Source organism: Oncorhynchus keta, unplaced genomic scaffold (assembly GCF_023373465.1).
Source record: "Oncorhynchus keta strain PuntledgeMale-10-30-2019 unplaced genomic scaffold, Oket_V2 Un_contig_23266_pilon_pilon, whole genome shotgun sequence".
NCBI classification, from domain to species: Eukaryota; Metazoa; Chordata; class Actinopteri; order Salmoniformes; family Salmonidae; genus Oncorhynchus; species Oncorhynchus keta.
Genome location: NW_026283290.1, coordinates 3,324 through 21,751, shown reverse-complemented (window position 1 = coordinate 21,751; position 18,428 = coordinate 3,324). Strand labels below are relative to the sequence as shown.

General features: G+C 43.8%; 1 pseudogene; it reads left to right on the top strand.

Moving 5' to 3' along the window:
• The window catches only part of LOC127921716 (inactive carboxypeptidase-like protein X2), a 31,163-nt pseudogene extending 19,121 nt beyond the window's left edge, over positions 1 to 12,042 (top strand).
• The last annotated feature ends 6,386 nt before the right edge of the window (positions 12,043 to 18,428 follow it).

Below are 18,428 nucleotides of genomic sequence, written 5' to 3'. Positions count from 1 at the left end.
TGTACTAATTTAGAATGTTGTGAAAATGAAACATTTGGTAATACATTATATGATAAAAATATATATTACATTATCACAGTGGAGTGATGCTGTTCATGGGGGGGATGTGTGAAATGAACTCCTCAGCCTTTAGTGTCCCCCTTATAGAGCCAGCCAATAGTTAGCCTTTCGCTTGGGGCCTGACTGGTGAGAAGCTTCAGGGAGGGCAGTCACGTGTGCTGGCAAGGCAGAGTTGGCCCCAGGTATGGGCAGAATCGGGAGGAAAGTGGTAGCCCGCTCAGTAAGCAGCGAGACAACATATCTGAAATCAATTTCGCCACGTGGAAGGCCTACTGAAAACTCTGGGACTCTTGTTCTCTACTGGCTCTACAGCCGATGAAGGTGATTAATGAGGTGTTCTCTACTGGCTCTACAGCTGATGAAGGGGGTTAATGAGGTGTTCTCTACTGGCTCTACAGCCGATGAAGGGGGTTAGGTTAATGAGGTGTTCTCTACTGGCTCTACAGCCGATGAAGGGGGTTAGGTTAATGAGGTGTGCTCTACTGGCTCTACAGCCGATGAAGGTGATTAATGAGGTGTTCTCTACTGGCTCTACAGCTGATGAAGGTGGTTAATGAGATGTGCCCCAACATCACAAGGATCTATAACATCGGCAAGAGTCACAGCGGACAGAAACTCTACGCCATCGAGATCTCAGACAACCCCGGAGAGCATGAACCAGGTAAGACCATTCCTAGAAGTAAAGTTCTCTGGGTTCAAGTGGTTTGGTGAACGTGGTTTCACTCCCTCTCTCCCTTCTCTCCCTCCCTCTCTCCCTCCCTCTCTTCCTCTCCCTCCCTCCCTCCCTCTCCCTCCCTCCCTCCCTCCCTCTTCTCCCAGGTGAACCAGAGTTCCGCTACACGGCCGGTTCCCATGGTAACGAGTGCTGGGCCGAGCTGCTCCTGCTGCTGATGCAGTTCATGTGTCAGGAGTACCTGTCGGGTAGCCCGCGGATACGTCACCTGGTGCACGAGACCAGGATACACCTGCTCCTCCGTCAACCCCGACGGTTACGACAAAGCCTTTGAAGTGGTAGGTGTGGGTGTCCGGGAAGACCCCCCAAAAACCCCACAGCTGATAATACAAATATTGACTGCATCATTAAGGCTGTACTGAAACATACCACGGATACAACTGACTCTTCTGGGACACGTGCGGAGGACGTCTTTTGCTTGTCAGCCATGTGATCGTCAGATGAAAGATTCTCCTCTTCTGAAAGTCAGAAGTTCAAAGCATCCTCACCAGTGATTCCAGTGGCGGCTGGTGTCGTTTAGGATGAAGGAGGGTGACTCCTTCCTTATTTCTATTACAGCATATTGGATAACTGTCGCTCGTAATTCCGTTCACCCAGTTCAATGTAACAGTGATAGGTTTAGGCTACTACGTGATACTGCAGTGTTCCCCCTGTACCCATCATGAGGTTGCTACAACCTACACTATGAATCAAGGGTCAAGAGAAATTAGAGTAATCAAGGAGAGAGACATTGACACATTCAATACCGCCTGGCACTCTCTTGCCTTCATCTAGCTGATCTAGGGTGAAATCACTTGGTTTTTTGGGGGTTCACTTTAGGGTGTTGTGGTCCTTCTGTAGCTCAGTTGGTAGAGCATGGCGCTTGTAACGCCAGGGTAGTGGGTTCGATTCCCGGGACCATCCATACGTAGAATGTATGCACACATGACTGACTGTAAGTCGCTTTGGATAAAAGCGTCTGCTAAATGGCATATATTATTATTATTATTATTATTATATATTGTAGAGCAGCTTTAATATTGCAGCTATATTGTAGCTTCCATCAATGTAATGATCTGCATCATTTTCAATCCCCCATATACATATTTTTATTAAGTATATATACAGTGGGGAGAACGAGTATTTGATACACTGCCGATTTTGCAGGTTCTCCTACTTTACAAAGCATGTAGAGGTCTGTAATTTTTATTATAGGTACACTTCAACTGTTTAAATCACAGTGTATTAACAGTGTAATTAATTTGCATTTGGAAGTATTCCAGTTCCAACTAGCTAACATAGCATCCCTCTCCGTTTGAGCCAGGTGTTTGAGCAGGCTAAACTAGCTAGCTAACATAGCATCCCTCTCCGTTTGAGCCAGGTGTTTGAGCAGGCTAAACTAGCTAGCTAACATAGCATCCCCCTCCGTTTGAGCCAGGTGTTTGAGCAGGCTAAACTAGCTAGCTAACATAGCATTCCTCTCCGTTTGAGCCAGGTGTTTGAGCAGGCTAAACTAGCTAGCTAACATAGCATCCTCTCCGTTTGAGCCAGGTGTTTGAGCAGGGCCAAACTAGCTAGCTAACATAGCATCCCCTCCGTTGAGCCAGGTGTTGATAAACTATTAACATAGCATTCCTCTCCGTTTGAGCCAGGTGTTTGAGCAGCTAAACTTAAACATAGCATCCCTCTCCGTTTGAGCCAGGTGTTTGAGCAGGCTAAACTAGCTGCTAACATAGCATCCCTCTCCGTTTGAGCCAGGTGTTTGAGCAGGCTAAACTAGCTAGCTAACATAGCATCCCTCTCCGTTTGAGCCAGGTGTTTGAGCAGGCTAAACTAGCTAGCTAACATAGCATCCCTCTCCGTTTGAGCCAGGTGTTTGAGCAGGCTAAACTAGCTAGCTAACATAGCATCCCTCTCCGTTTGAGCCAGGTGTTTGAGCAGGCTAAACTAGCTAGCTAACATAGCATCCCTCTCCGTTTGAGCCAGGTGTTTGAGTATGCTAAACTAGCTAGCTGCATTCGCCAGCTAAGTAAGTGAACGTTTAAAAAATGACAACTAAATAGAGCTATCTCTCGCTCTCTTGTTAATCCTTCATTTTTGAAGAAATTAATTTGTTCAAAACTGTTCAACTATTGTCTTTGAGTCAACTATTCACCACATGTGATGCACTGCAGTGCTAGCTCGCTGTAGTTTATGCTTTCAGTACTAGATTAATTCTCTGACCCTTTGATTGGGTGGACAACATGTCAGTTCATGCTGCAAGAACTCTGATAGGTTTAAGTGGAGGGTAAATCCAGAAGTTGTCTTAATTACTGTATAAGTCTATGGAAGGGGGTGAGAACCCTAGGCCTCCTAGGTTTTGTATTGACGTCAATGTAGCCAAGGGAGGACGCTAAGAGGACAGCATCCCTCTCCGTTTAGCCAGGTGCTACCCCTACAGAGTGCTGAGGCTATTGTAGACCTTCATTCAAAAACGTTGTGTTTTGTATTTTTTACGTGAATATATATAGTATAGTTTTATTTAAAGAAGGATAACTTTTTATCCTTAATGAATTTAAAACCATTTGGGGACCTCATGTCTTAATTATCTGCAAGCTAACTCTGGCTCAGCATCCCTCCCGTTGGCCAGGTGGAGGGTAAACTCAGTGTCCCTGGAGTAGTCAGGTTACTGAGCTGAGTGGCTCAACTCCATCCTGGGGAGGCTGAAACCCCAGGAAGATGCTCAACCAACATTCCCATTCCGTTTGAGCCAGGTGTCAACTCCACCTGTGAGGAGGCTAAACAAAACATTGAAAGGGAATCCCCAGTTTGAAGATGCTAAACACTAGAAAAGATTTGAGAGAAGATACTAGTTTGAACACGCTAAATGCTAGCCACACAAGCATTTTGAGGAGGCTAAAGTCCCTTCCCCTTGAAGGGGAATCTCAGACATCCAGAACTTCAAAGAAAATGAGAAGATACAATTGAGCTATCTTATACACCTCTCCTTGTTAAACTTGCATTTTTTGAAAGAGATTTAGTTGATCAAAACTGTAACTTTTTATCACTATGAACAAAAGACCTTGAAATTCTGGATCCTGTCACATGACAGATAGAAAAGAACAGAGTTTCTGCTTCTCATCCCACTACAGATAGGGACTTCTGGTTCTCATCACTGTCACTTGACAGATAGAGGACTTCTGGACAATCCTGTCACTATGACAGATTCAGGACTGGTTGGCTCATCCTGTCACTATGACAGATAGGTGGACTTCTGGTTCTCATCCTGTCACTATGACTCCATGACTGATAGGGACTTCTGGTTCTCATCCTGTCACTATGACTCCATGACAGATAGAGGACTTCTGGTTTCATCCTGTCACTCTCATCCTGTCACTATGACAGATAGAGGACTTCTGGTTCTGTATCCTGTCACTATGACTCCATGACAGATAGGGGACTTCTGTAGACCTCTCATCCTGTCACTATGACTCAATTATTTTTAGTGACTTCTGGTTCTCATCCTGTCACTATGACTCCATTTGAGGACATGAATTAGAGTGACCATTCTCCCGTTCTCATTCAGTCTGACTGGTCCCTGGGTCAGTGGAGTCAGGACGGACTAGACATGGTTCTCATCCTGTCAACTCCATCCTGACAGATAGAGGAAGATGCTCTGGTTCTCATCCTGAACTCACTATGACAGATAGAGGACTTCTGGTTCTCATCCCAGAACTAGAAAGAAAAAATGACAGAAGATACTATTGAGACTATGACCACTATAACAGATAGAGGACTCTCTGGGCCAAATGTCCCTCCTGTCCTTACGAAATTCAAAGATAGACCTGGACTTCTGATTTCTCATCCTGTATATGACAAAGATAGAGGACTTCTGGTTCTCATCCTGTCCCACAGACAGTTGATAGGGACTTCTGGTTCTCATCCTGTCACTATGACAGATAGAGGGACTTCTGGTTCTCATCCTGTCACTATGACAGATAGAGGACTTCTGGTTCTCATCCTGTCACTATGACAGATAGAGGACTTCTGGTTCTCATCCTGTCACTATGACAGATAGAGGACTTCTGGTTCTCATCCTGTCACTATGACTCCATCCTGTCACTGATAGATAGAGGACTTCTGGTTCTCATCCTGTCACTATGACAGATAGAGGACTTCTGGTTCTCATCCTGTCACTATGACAGATAGAGGACTTCTGGTTCTCATCCTGTCACTATGACTCCATGACTGATAGAGGACTTCTGGTTCTCATCCTGTCACTATGACAGATAGAGGACTTCTGGTTCTCATCCTGACTAGACAGGAGGACTTCTGGTTCTCATCCTGTCACTATGACTCCATGACAGATAGAGGACTTCTGGTTCTCATCCTGTCACTATGACTCCATGACAGATAGAGGACTTCTGGTTTTCTCATCCTGTCACTATGACTCCATGACAGATAGAGGACTTCTGGTTCTTATCCTGTCACTATGACTCCATGACAGATAGAGGACTTCTGGTTCTCATCCTGTCACTATGACAGAATAGAGGACTTCTGGTTCTCATCCTGTCACTATGACAGATAGAGGGACTTCTGGTTCTCATCCTGTCACTATGACAGATAGAGGACTTCTGGTTCTCATCCTGTCACTATGACAGATAGAGGACTTCTGGTTCTCATCCTGTCACTATGACAGATAGAGGACTTCTGGTTCTCATCCTGTGACTATGACAGATAGAGGACTTCTGGTTCTCATCCTGTCACTATGACAGATAGAGGACTTCTGGTTCTCATCCTGTCACTATGACTCCATGACAGAGGACTTCTGGTTCTCATCCTGTCACTATGACATGACAGATAGGACTTCTGGTTCTCATCATGTCACTATGACTCCATGACTAGAGGACTTCTGGTTCTCATCCTGTCACTATGACAGATAGAGGACTTCTGGTTCTCATCCTGTCACTATGACTCCATATGAGGACTTCTGGTTCTCATCCTGTCACTATGACTAGAGGACTTCTGGTTCTCATCCCGACTATGAGACAGACTTCTGGTTCTCATCCTGTCACTATGACAGATAGAGGACTTCTGGTTCTCATCCTGTCACTATGACAGATAGAGGACTTCTGGTTCTCATCCTGTCACTATGACTCCATGACCCAGGACTTCTGGTTCTCATCCTGTCACTATGACTCCATGACAGATAGAGGACTTCTGGTTCTCATCCTGTCACTATGACTCCATGACAGATAGGGGACTTCTGGTTCTCATCCTGTCACTATGACGATAGAGGACTTCTGGTTCTCATCCTGTCACTATGACAGATAGAGGACTTCTGGTTCTCATCCTGTCACTATGACAGATAGAGGACTTCTGGTTCTCATCCTGTCACTATGACAGATAGAGGACTTCTGGTTCTCATCCTGTCACTATGACAGATAGAGGACTTCTGGTTCTCATCCTGTGACTATGACAGATAGAGGACTATGACAGATAGAGTTCTCTCATCCTGTCACTATGACAGATAGAGGACTTCTGGTTTTCCTCTATGACTCCATGACAGATTTCTCTCATCCTGTCACTATGACTCCATGACAGACAAAGAGGGGACTTCTTTCTCATCCTGTCACTTTCCTCTTTCCCCTCTTTCCTCTCACTTGACTCCATGACAGATTCTCCCCTTCTGGTTCTCATCCTGTCACTATGACTCCATGACAGATAGGGACTTCTGGTTCTCATCCTGTCACGATGACTCTCCTCTCCTGTCACTATGACTCCATGACAGATAGAGGACTTCTGGTTCTCATCCTGTCACTATGACTCCATGACAGATGAGCTTCTAGAGTCACTATAACTTGACGTGCGGACTTCTGGTCTCCTGTCACTATGACAGAGGACTTCTGGTTCTCATCCTGTCACTATGACGATAGAGGACTTCTGGTTCTCATCCTATGACCCATGTCACGACGAATGAGGACTTCGTTCTCCCTGTCAGGTTCTCATCCACTGTCCAGACAGATAGAGGACTTCTAGTTCCCCCACCTCCATGACAGATAGAGGACTTCTGGACACCTCTATCCGCTGTCACTATGACTCCATGACAGATATTCTGGTTCTCACCCACCGCCTGGTTTCTGTCCTGTCACTATGACAGAGATCCCGTCACTTTATGACTCCAGAGGGACTTTGGTTCTCATCCTGTCACTATGGACAGATAGAGGACTTCTGGTTCTCACCCATCACCCCTATGACTCCATGACAGATCTTCTGGTTCTCCATCCTGTCACTATGACAGATAGGGGACTTAGTGTCACTATGACAGATGATGTTTTCATCCTGTCACTATGACAGATAAGAGGACTTCAGTTCTCATCCTGTCATTGACATTTCAGTTCTCATTTCAATTCAGTTCTGTTCATCCTGTCAGACTATGACAGATAGAGGACTTCTGGTTCTCATCCTGTCACTATGACAGATTTCTGGTTTCCATCCTGTTATGACAGTTTCTGGTTCAATTCAATGACTCCATTCAATTCTCCTCACTTTCCATGACAGATAGGGGACTCTTTCTCATCCTCACTATTTCAGATTCTTTCTTATCCTCTTTTCAGTTCAGGACTTCTGGTTCTCAACTTGACAGTTCTCAATTCATTTCAGGTTCTCATCCTGTCATTCAGATAGAGGACTTCTGTTCAATTCATTTCCTTCTCCTCTCACTATGAATTTCTAGTTCTCTCTCTGACAGATAGGACTAGCTCAGCAGAGAGGACGTCTGGCTCATCCCGTCACTATGACTCCATGACAGATGGAGGACCAGTACTATGACTCCAGACAGATAGCTCTTTCTCATTTCACTATGACACATGTTGATTTGGTTTATCCTACCACAGACCAGTACCAGACTCCATGTAGTTCTTTCATTTCAAACTTTTTGACAGGACCCTTTGACCATCACAGAATTGTTCATTGTACAGATTTCTGGTTCTCAGTCACCTCCATGGCTGGTTCTTTTTCCTCAATGACTCCATGACAGATAGGCTTCTGGTTCTCATGTCACTTCTCTACGCGGTCTCATCCTGTCACTATTAGCGCTCATCCTGTCACTATTTGGTTTTTGACCTTTAATTCTGGTTCCATCCTGTCACTAAAATAGGGACCTTGCTATGACAGAAGATGTTGTCACTATGACACCATCACTTGTAGAGGACTTCTGGGCACTATGACAGCTTCTGGTTCTCATTAGGAAAGTTCTGGTTCTCATCTGGGTTGACAGATATTTTCCATTCAATGTTTCTGGGCTCAACTATGACTCCATGACAGATAGGACTTCAAACACTATGACATGTTTCTGGTTCTCATTTCACAGCCCATGACAGATGAGGACTTCTCAATCCTATGTTTCTGGGCTTCTGGTTTTCATCCTGTCACTATGTTCAGTTCAACCTATGTTTCTGGTTCAGCCTTCAGACTCCAAACCTATGTTTCTGGTTCTAACAGCCTGTCATTCATCCTGTCATATGACCAAAGGACTTCTGTTTCTGGGCTAACAGCCCATTTCACTATGACAAACCTATGTTTGACTGGGCTTCAGTTCAGTCCTATGACTCATGACAGATAAGGACTTCAATTCCTATTTTCTGGTTCTCAATTCAATTAGTTCTGTTCAAACCTCATTTGACAGATTCTAACAGCCCATTAGTTCTGGTTCAAACCTATGTTTCTGGGCTCAATTCCATTAGGGGGCTTCTGGTTCTCAACCTATGACAGATTTCTGGTTCTCATCCTGTCACTATGACTCCATGACATTAGGCCAAACCTATGTTTCTGGTTTTCATATGACTCCATTAGGGGACCAAACCTATGTTTCTGGGCTCAACAGCCCGTAGAGGACCAAACCTATGTTTATGACAGGGCTGGCCCATTAGACGTAATTCTGTTTCTTATCTATGACAGACCTCATTGTCACTATACCAGAACTTCTAGTTCTCATTTCACAACTTTAGGCCAAACCTATATGACAGATTTCTGGTTCTCATCCCGTCACTATCTCAATGACCTATGTTTCTGGTTCTATCCTGTCATTGTTAGGGGAATATGTTTCTGGGCTAACATGCCCATTACTTCTGGTTCTTTTTCTGGTTCTCATCCTGTCAGACCCATTAGGCTCAAACCTATGACAGATTTCTGGGCAAACAGCCCATCCTGTCAATTAGAGGACTTCTGTTTCTGGGCACTAACCTTTAATCCTGTCAGACAAAATGTTTCTGGGACTTCTGGTTTCAGCCCACTATGACGCCATCCTTATGACAGTAAGAGGACTTCTGGGCTGACAGCCCATTAGGCCAAACCTATGACTTCTGGGCTAACAGCCCATTAGGCCAAACCTATGATTCTGGGCTAACAGCCCATTAGAGCCAAACCTATGTTCTCATCCTGCTGGCTAACAGCCCATTAGACTCCAAACCTATGTTTCCCATGACAGATAGGCTAATCCTGTCAGTTTCTGGTTCTCATCCTGCTAACAGCTTCCATTAGGCCAAACCTATGTTTCTGGGCTAACAGCCCATTAGTCCTGTCAAACCTATGTTTCTGGCTAACAGCCCATTCTCATCCCCGTCCAAACCTATGTTTCTGGGCTAACAGCCCATTAGGCCAAACCTATGTTTCTGGGCTAACAGCCCCATGACAGATAGGGGACTTCTGGTTCTCATCCCGTCACTATGCTATGACAGATAGGGGACTTCCTCATCCTGTCACTATGACTCCATGACAGATAGATGATTCTGGGCTCAACTAGCCCATTAGGCTTCTGGTTCTCAACTATGACCTGATGTTCTGCTGGCTAACAGCCTGGTTTCAGGCCAAACCTATGTTTCTGGGCTAACTATGACTCCATGACAGATAGAGGACTTCTGGTTTCCATCCTGTCACTATGACAGATTTCTGGGCCTCCCTCCTTCTCCCCTCTCCTCTCCTCTCTTTCTCTCCTCCCTTTCCTCTTTCTCCTCCTCTCCTTTCTCCTCTTTCCTCCCATTCCCTTTTCTCCTCTCCTCTCCTCTCCTCTCCTCTCCTCTCCTCTCCTCTCCTCTCCTCTCCTCTCCTCTCCTCTCTCCTCTCCCTCTCCTCTCCTTTCCTCTCCTCTCCTCTCCTCTCCTCTCCTCTCCTCTCTCCTCTCCTCTCTCTCTCTCTCCTCTCCTCTCCTCTCCTTTCCTCTCCTCTCCTCTCCTTTCCTCTCCTCTCCTCTCCTCAGCCCATAGTCCCAAACCTATGTTTCTGGGCAAACAGCCCATTAGGCCAAACCTATGTTTCTGGGCTAACAGCCCATTAGGCCAAACCTATGTTTCTGGGCTAACCCAGCCAAACCTATGTTTCTGGGACTTTGCCAAAGCCCATTAGTGTTTCTGGGCAAACAGCCCATTAGGCCAAACCTATGTTTCTGGGCTAACAGCCCATTAGTCAAACCCTATGTTTCTGGGCTAACAGCCCATTAGTCCAAACCTATGTTTCTGGGCTAACAGCCCATTAGGCAAACCTATGTTTCTGGGCAAACAGCCCATTAGGCCAAACCTATGTTTCTGGGCTAACAGCCAGTAGCGTGAGTCCAAACCTATGTTTCTGGGCTAACAGCCCATTAGGCCAAACCTATGTTTCTGGGCTAACAGCCCATTGGGCAGTCAAACCTATGTTTCTGGGCTAACAGCCCATTAGTCAAACCTATGTTTCTGGGCTAACAGCCCATTAGGCCCGAAACCTATGTTTCTGGGCTAACAGCCCATTAGGCCAAACCTATGTTTCTGGGCCCCAACAGCCCATTAGGCCAAACCTATGTTTCTGGGCTAACAGCCCATTAGACCAAACCTATGTTTCTGGGCTAACAGCCCATTAGACCAAACCTATGCTCACCAAGTTTCGTCTTGGGAAAGTCTTTACCATTTAGGAGAAATGGCCATGTCATGATTGGTAATGTTTTGTACATTTTGCAAATAGAATCATTCGCCATCTGGTGGAATTTTGGGGACAACGGAAAAATGACCAACATTTTAAATGTTATAAAAATAATCGAATGTCCGAGACACTTCGTTCGATGACTTCCGGAGAAGATCTGGCCCTGGTGCCCGGCCCGACGCTGTCGTAAATTTTCAAACATTCGCAGCGTGTCTAGTAATGAGGGACGTACATTTGCAATATGGAATTCTCATCGATCATACAGCAAATGCCGAACAAGTACGTCAGGTATGAAAAAACGTTTTTAAAGTCTCATGCAACATACAGTGGCTTTGAAAGTATTCAACCCCTTGACATTTTTTCCTATTTTGTTGCCTTACAACCTGGAATTAAAATATATTTTGGGGGGTTTTTGTATCATTTGATTGACACAACATGCCTACCACTTTGTAGATTCAAAATATGTTTTATTGTGAAACAAGCAACAAATAAGACAAAAATGAACTTGAGCGTGCATAACTTTTCACCTCCCCAAAGTCAATAATATGTAGAACTACCGTTTGCTGGAAATTACATGTGCAAGTCTCTTGGTATGTCTCTATAAGCAGCGTCTAGCCACTGGGAGTTTTTCCCATTCTTCAAGGCACAACTGCTCCAGCTCCCAAGTTGGATGGGTTCCGCTGGTGCACAGCAATCTTTAAGTCATACCACAGATTCTCGATTGGATTGAGGTCTGGGCTTTTACACGACTAGGCCATTCCAAGACATTTAAATGTGTCCCCTTAAACCACTCAAGTGTTGCATTAGCAGTATGCTTAGGGACATTGTCCTGCTGGAAGGTGAACTCCGTCCCAGTCTTAAATCTCTGGAAGATTGAAACAGGTTTCCCTCAAGAATTTCCCTGTATTTAGCGCCATCCATCATTCCTTCAATTCTGACCAGTTTCCCAGTCCCTGCCGATGGAAAAACATACCACAGACCAGTACCAGGTAGCTCTTCATTTAAACACATGCTGATTTGATTTATTATCTTTATAAAACACTGGTGAAAAAATAACATATGAGCTGATGTCTTTTCATTGGGCAGTTGGCCGACAGATAAATTACTCTGTCTGTGCCGCTGTGTTGGCAGGTATGAATGACTAGCCCCTGTCTCTCAGTGTTACAGTGCAGTAGCACCACTGTCTCTGTGTCGGCAGGTATGAGCGACTTCAGCTACTTGCACACCAACTGCTTTGAGCTGTCAATGTACGTGGGCTGTGACAAATTCCCCCATGAGAGTGAGCTGGCGGAGGAGTGGGAAAACAGCCGGGAGTCTCTGCTCGTCTTTCATGGGAGCAGGTACAGTATGTAGAGTCCAGTGAGGGTGTGTAGAGTCCAGAGTCCAGGGCATAGGTCAGAGGGGTGTAGAGTCTAGAGGCATAGGAAGGCGTAGAGTCAAGTCTAGAGGGCGTAGAGTCAGAGAGGGGCGTAGAGTCCAGAGAGGTTGTAGAGTCTAGAGAGGGGGCGTAGAGGTCTAGAGAGGGTGTAGAGGTCAGAGAGGGTGTAGAGTCCAGAGAGGGCATAGAGTCCAGAGAGGGCGTAGAGTCCAGAGAGGGCGTAGAGTCCAGAGAGGGCATGTAGAGTCCAGAGAGGGTTGTAGAGTCCAGAGAGGGCGTAGAGTCCAGAGAGGGCGTAGAGGTCCAGAGGGGTGTAGAGTCCAGAGAGGGCGTGTAGAGTCTAGAGAGGTTGTAGAGTCTAGAGAGGTTGTAGAGTCTAGAGGGGCGTAGAGTCTAGAGAGGGTGTAGAGTATAGAGGTTGTAGAGTCTAGAGGGGTTGTAGAGTCTAGAGGGTTGTAGAGTCTAGAGAGGTTGTAGAGTCTAGAGAGGCGTAGAGTCTAGAGAGGTTGTAGAGTCAGAGAGGGTTGTGGAGTCCAGAGGGCGTGGAGTCTAGAGAGGGCGTAGAGTCTAGAGAGGAGTTGTAGAGTCTGAGGGCGTAGAGTCCAGAGAGTGCATAGAGGTCCAGAGAAGGTCAGAGATAGAGGTCAGAGGTCGTAGAGTCCAGCCAGTAGAGGTCAGACGCTAGCTAGCCAGCCAGTAAGATAGAGGTATTGGCTAGCCAGTCCAGAAGATAGCGTGTAGAGTCCAGAGAGGTTGTAGATCCAGAGGTTGGTCGAGGTTGATAGAGCCCTGAGAGGGCGTAGAGGAACAATATGGCGTTGACTTGCAGATAAAATCCGCTTTCAGACGTAGATTAGAAATGTATAATATCAGAGAATGTTGCTAGACTCTTATATACATGGATGAACGCTTCAAGGTCAGGGTGGAACCATTTTATTCTGTTCTGTTTTGGGGCGGCATCATTACATGGTTACATTTACATTTAAGTCAGGTTAGCAGGCTCTTATCCCAGAGCGACTGACAAGGTACAAATCACCTTATGACATCCAGTGGAACAGGCAGTTAACCCCACTGTTCCCTAAATCTTTTAAAAGGGTAATATGTTGCTTTATGACTTGCCTGGTTAAATAAAGGTAAAATAAAATGGGGTTTCAGAGTCTAGAAGGGGTGATTGACTCCGTGTCCTGGCGTCGTGGGGCATTTGTTCTAGAGAGGGTCTTGTTTGGTCAGCGTTGGTCACTCAGGTTTCAGAGAACCCGTCATGATACTTTTCCAGCACTGTAAGAGCTCCTGTTAAATTCAGGGCGTAAATGTTGCTAGAAAGCCAGTAAGATAATAGGCTAGCCCATCGCGGTTGTATCTTTCAAAAACGAGCCAGTAAGATAACACATACTAAGCAACCAGTTATAGATAACCTACATAGCAGACCAATAAAAGATAAGTTAGCTAGCGGCAATATGCTTTGACTTGCAATAAATCATGGCTGGCGGAAAGGTTCCTGCCGTTTTCCGTGGCTTAAACCAATTAAGCTAGTATTTTAACAAATTGTATTCGTATTTACAGATTGAATAAACGTTGGTTTATTAAGGCACATGAAAGTTGACATGTTCCAGAAAGCATTTCCGCTGACAACAACGACAGCAAGGCGTTTAAATGCCTCTCCTGTGAAGTAGTGACATGCGACATGCGCCTAGCTTTCTGAAACCAGTCATATTATACTGTTTAAATATTTATATCAGGATCACATTGAAAATAATAGTTTTTAAGCATTCATGTGTGTCATACTCTGGGGAGTTTATTATGCTTTTAAATACTGTTAAAACTTGTTTTACCCCCAAAATAAAATATAATATCATCAAATTAATATTATATATGATACGTTACATATTATTATTATTGTTGTTATTATTATTATTCAGAATGGTTCGTCTTTGACCTCTGACCTTTCATGCACAGGTGCATCGTGGGATCAAAAGCATTTGTCTGCAGGACATGCAGGCGGGGGCATAGCCAACGCCACCATCCAAGTGGAAGGGATCGGCCATGACATTAGAACAGGTAGAGATACATTTATTTTATTGATTTATAACACCTTTATTTAACCAGGTAGGCTAGTTGAGAACACCTTTATTTAACCAGGTAGGCTAGTTGAGAACACCTTTATTTAAACAGGTAGGCTAGTCGAGAACACCTTTATTTAACCAGGTAGGCTAGTTGAGAACACCTTTATTTAACCAGGTAGACTAGTTGAGAACACCTTTATTTAACCAGGTAGGCCAGTTGAGAACACCTTTATTTAACCAGGTAGGCTAGTTGAGAACACCTTTATTTAACCAGGTAGGCTAGTTGAGAACACCTTTATTTAACCTTTATTTAACCAGGTAGGCTAGTTGAGAACACCTTTATTTAACCAGGTAGGCTAGTTGAGAACACCTTTATTTAACCAGGTAGACTAGTTGAGAACACCTTTATTTAACCAGGTAGGCTAGTTGCGAACACCTTTATTTAACCAGGTAGGCAAGTTGAGAACAAGTTCTCATTTACAATAGCGACCTGGCCATTATAAAAACAAAGCAGCTCGATACATACAACAACAGAGTTACATGGAATAAAATAAAACATACAGTCAATAATACAGTAGAAAAATAAGTCTATATACAATGTGAGCAAATGAGGTGAGATAAGGAGGCCAAAGAGCAAAAAAAAGGCCATGGTGGCGAAAGTAAATACAATGTAGCAAGTAAAACACTGGAATGGTTGATTTGCAATGGAAAAATGTGCAAAGAAGAAATAAAATAATGGGTGCAAAGGAGCAAAATAAATAAATAAATAAATAACAAATACAGTAGGGGGCGGTAGTTGTTTGGGCAAAATTATAGATGGGCTATGTACAGGTGCAGTAATCTGTGAGCTGCTGTGACAGCTGGTGCTTAAAGAGTTTTTTCCAGTTTCAGCTTCCAGTCATTGGCAGCAGAGAACTGGAAGGAAAGGAGGCCAAAGGAAGAATTGGTTTTGGGGGTGACCAGAGATATACCTGCTAGGCGCGTGCTACCGGTGGGTGCTGCTATGGTGACCAGCGAGGCTGAGATAAGGCGGGGTTTGAAGTTGTAGATGACCAGCCAACGAGTGTGAGCACCAGCCAACGGGTACAGGTGCTTTGGTGGGTAGTATATGGGGCTTTGGTGACCAAACGGATGGCACTGTGATAGACTGCATCAATTTATTGAGTAGGGTATTGGAGGCTATTTTGTAAATGACATCGCTGAAGTCGAGGATCGGTAGGATAGTAAGTTTTACAAGGGTATGTTTGGCAGCATGTGAATGAAGGGATGCTTTGTTGTGAAATAGGAAGCCAATTCTAGATATAACTTTGGATTAGAGATGTTTGATGTGAGTCTGGAAGGAGAGTTTACAGTCTAAACCAGACACCTAGGTATTTGTAGTTGTCCACATATTCTAAGTCAGAACCGTCCAGAGTAGTGATGCTGGATGGGCGAGCAGGTGCGGGCAGCGATCGGTTGAAGAGCATGCATTTAGTTTTACTTGTATTTAAGAGCAATTGGAGGCCACGGAAGGAGATTTGTATGGCATTGAAGCTTGTCTGGAGATTTGTTAACACAGTGTCCAAAGGGCCAGAAGTCTACAGAATGGTGTCGGTCTGCGTAGAGGTGGATCAGAGACTCACCAGCAGCAAGAGCGATCTCATTGATGTATACAGAGAAAGAGTTGGTCCAAGAAATTTAACCCTGTAGCACCCCCATATAGAATGCCAGAGGTCCGGACAGCAGACTCCGATTTGACACACTGAACTCTATCAGAGAAGTAGTTGGTGAACCAGCGCAGGCAGTCATTTGAGAAACAAGGCTGCCGAGTCTGCCGATGAGGATGTGGTGATTGACAGAGTCTAAATTCTTGGCCAGGTCAATGAATACATGCACAGTAATGTTTCTGCTCGATGGCGGTTAAGATATCGTTTAGGACCTTGGCGTGGCTGAGGTGCACCCATGACCAGCTCTGAAACCAGCTTGCATAGCGGAGAAGGTATAGTGGGATTCGAAATGGTCGGTAATCTGTTTGTTGACTTGGCTTTCACCTTAGAAAGGCAGAGTAGGATAGACATAGGTCTGTAGCAGTTTAAGTCATATGTCCCCCTTGGAAGAGGGGATGACTGCAGCTGCAGCAATGCATGCCATTGTAGTATCTGTGTTCTCATTCTGTGTCCATACATACGATATGGAGATGTACGATGGGCAGACTCTGTTCTCATTCGGCAGTGTCCATAGATCTGACATTACTCCACCAAACCCAGCTATCAGAGTTCAAAATGCCACTCCAGTATCTGACATGTCCAGTGTGTATTACCACGTGTGTATCAACCAATGATCAACACAATAACACAATCAATGGCATAGTAGTACACAGGATATTGTTTTATCTTCATTCAATTCCGTCATTAGCATTCTATAGAAAACAGCATTAGCATTCTGTAGAAAACATCAGTAGCATTCTATAGAAAACATCAGTAGCATTCTATAGAAAACATCAGTAGCATTCTATAGAAAACATCAGTAGCATTCTATAGAAAACATCAGTAGCATTCTATAGAAAACATCAGTAGCATTCTATAGAAAACATCATTAGCATTCTATAGAAAACATCAGTAGCATTCTATAGAAAACATCAGTAGCATTCTATAGAAAACAGCATTAGCATTCTATAGAAAACATCATTAGCATTCTATAGAAAACATCATTAGCATTCTATAGAAAACATCAGTAGCATTCTATAGAAAACATCAGTAGCATTCTATAGAAAACATCAGTAGCATTCTATAGAAAACAGCATTCGCATTCTATAGACCATAGCATTAGCACTCTATAGAAAACAGCATTAGTATTCTATAGAAAACATCATTAGTATTCTATAGAAAACATCATTAGCATTCTATAGAAAACATCATTAGCATTCTAATGAAAACATCAGTAGCATTCTATAGAAAACATCATTAGCATTCTATAGAAAACATCAGTAGCATTCTATAGAAAACATCAGTAGCATTCTATAGAAAACATCATTAGCATTCTATAGAAAACATCAGCAGCATCTATAGAAAACATCATTAACACTTTAGAAAACATCATTCGATTTATAAAACACCAGTAGCATTCTATAGAAAACATCAGTAGCAACCTATAGAAAATATCTCTGCAGCATTCTATAGAAAACAGCAGTAGCATCTCTATAGAAAACATCATTAGCATTCTATAAAAAACATCATTAGAATTTTAAGAAAACATCATTAGCATTCTATAGAAAACATCATTAGCATTCTATAAAAAAAAACATCATTGTATCTCAGAGAAAACAGCATTAGCATTCATAGAAAACATCATTAGCATTCTATAGAAACATCATTAGTGATTCTATAGAAACATCATTAGCATCAGAGAAACTATAGAAAAAATGCAGTGCAGTAGTATCTAACTAAATGCTTGTGTTCCTAGCTCCAACAGTGCAGTAATATCTAACTAAATGCTTGTGTTTCTAGCTCCAACAGTACAGTAGTATCTAACTAAATGTTTGTGTTCCTAGCCCAACAGTACAGTATCGAACTAAATGCTTGTGTTCCTAGCTCCAACAGTAATATCTAACTAAATGCTGGTGTTCCTAGCTCCAACAGTGCAGTAATATCTAACTAAATACTTGTGTTTAGCAGCTCCAACAGTGCAGTCGTGTTTCTAGCTCCAACAGTGCAGTAACTAACAATTCACAACAATACACACATCTAAAAGTAAAATAATGTAATTAATAAATATACAAATATTAGGACAAACAATGTAGGAGTGGCATTGACTAAAATACGATATATACATATGAAATGAGTAAAGCAGTATGTAAACATTATTAAAGTGACCAGTGATTCCATGTCTATGTATAAGGCAGCAGCTCTAAGGTGCAGGGTTGAGTAACCAGGTGGAGCCTGGCTAGTGATGGCTGTTTAACAGTCTGATGACCTTGAGATAGAAGCTGTTTAACAGTCTGATGACCTTGAGATAGAAGGTTTTTCAGTCTCTCGGTCCCAGCATTGATGTGCACCTGGTACTGACCTCCCCTTCTGGATGATAGCGGTGAACAGGCAGTGGCTCGCATGGTTGCTGTCCTGTCCATCTTTTTGGCCTTCCTGTGACATCGGATGCTGGTGTCCTGAGGGCAGGCATTTTGCCCCCGGTGATGTGTGTTGGGCAGACCTCACTACTCCTCTGGAGAGCTGCGGTTGCGAAAGTGGTGCAGTTGTCAATGGGCACTTTGTATATATCCTACAGGATGCTCTCAGGCACCGTAAAGCTT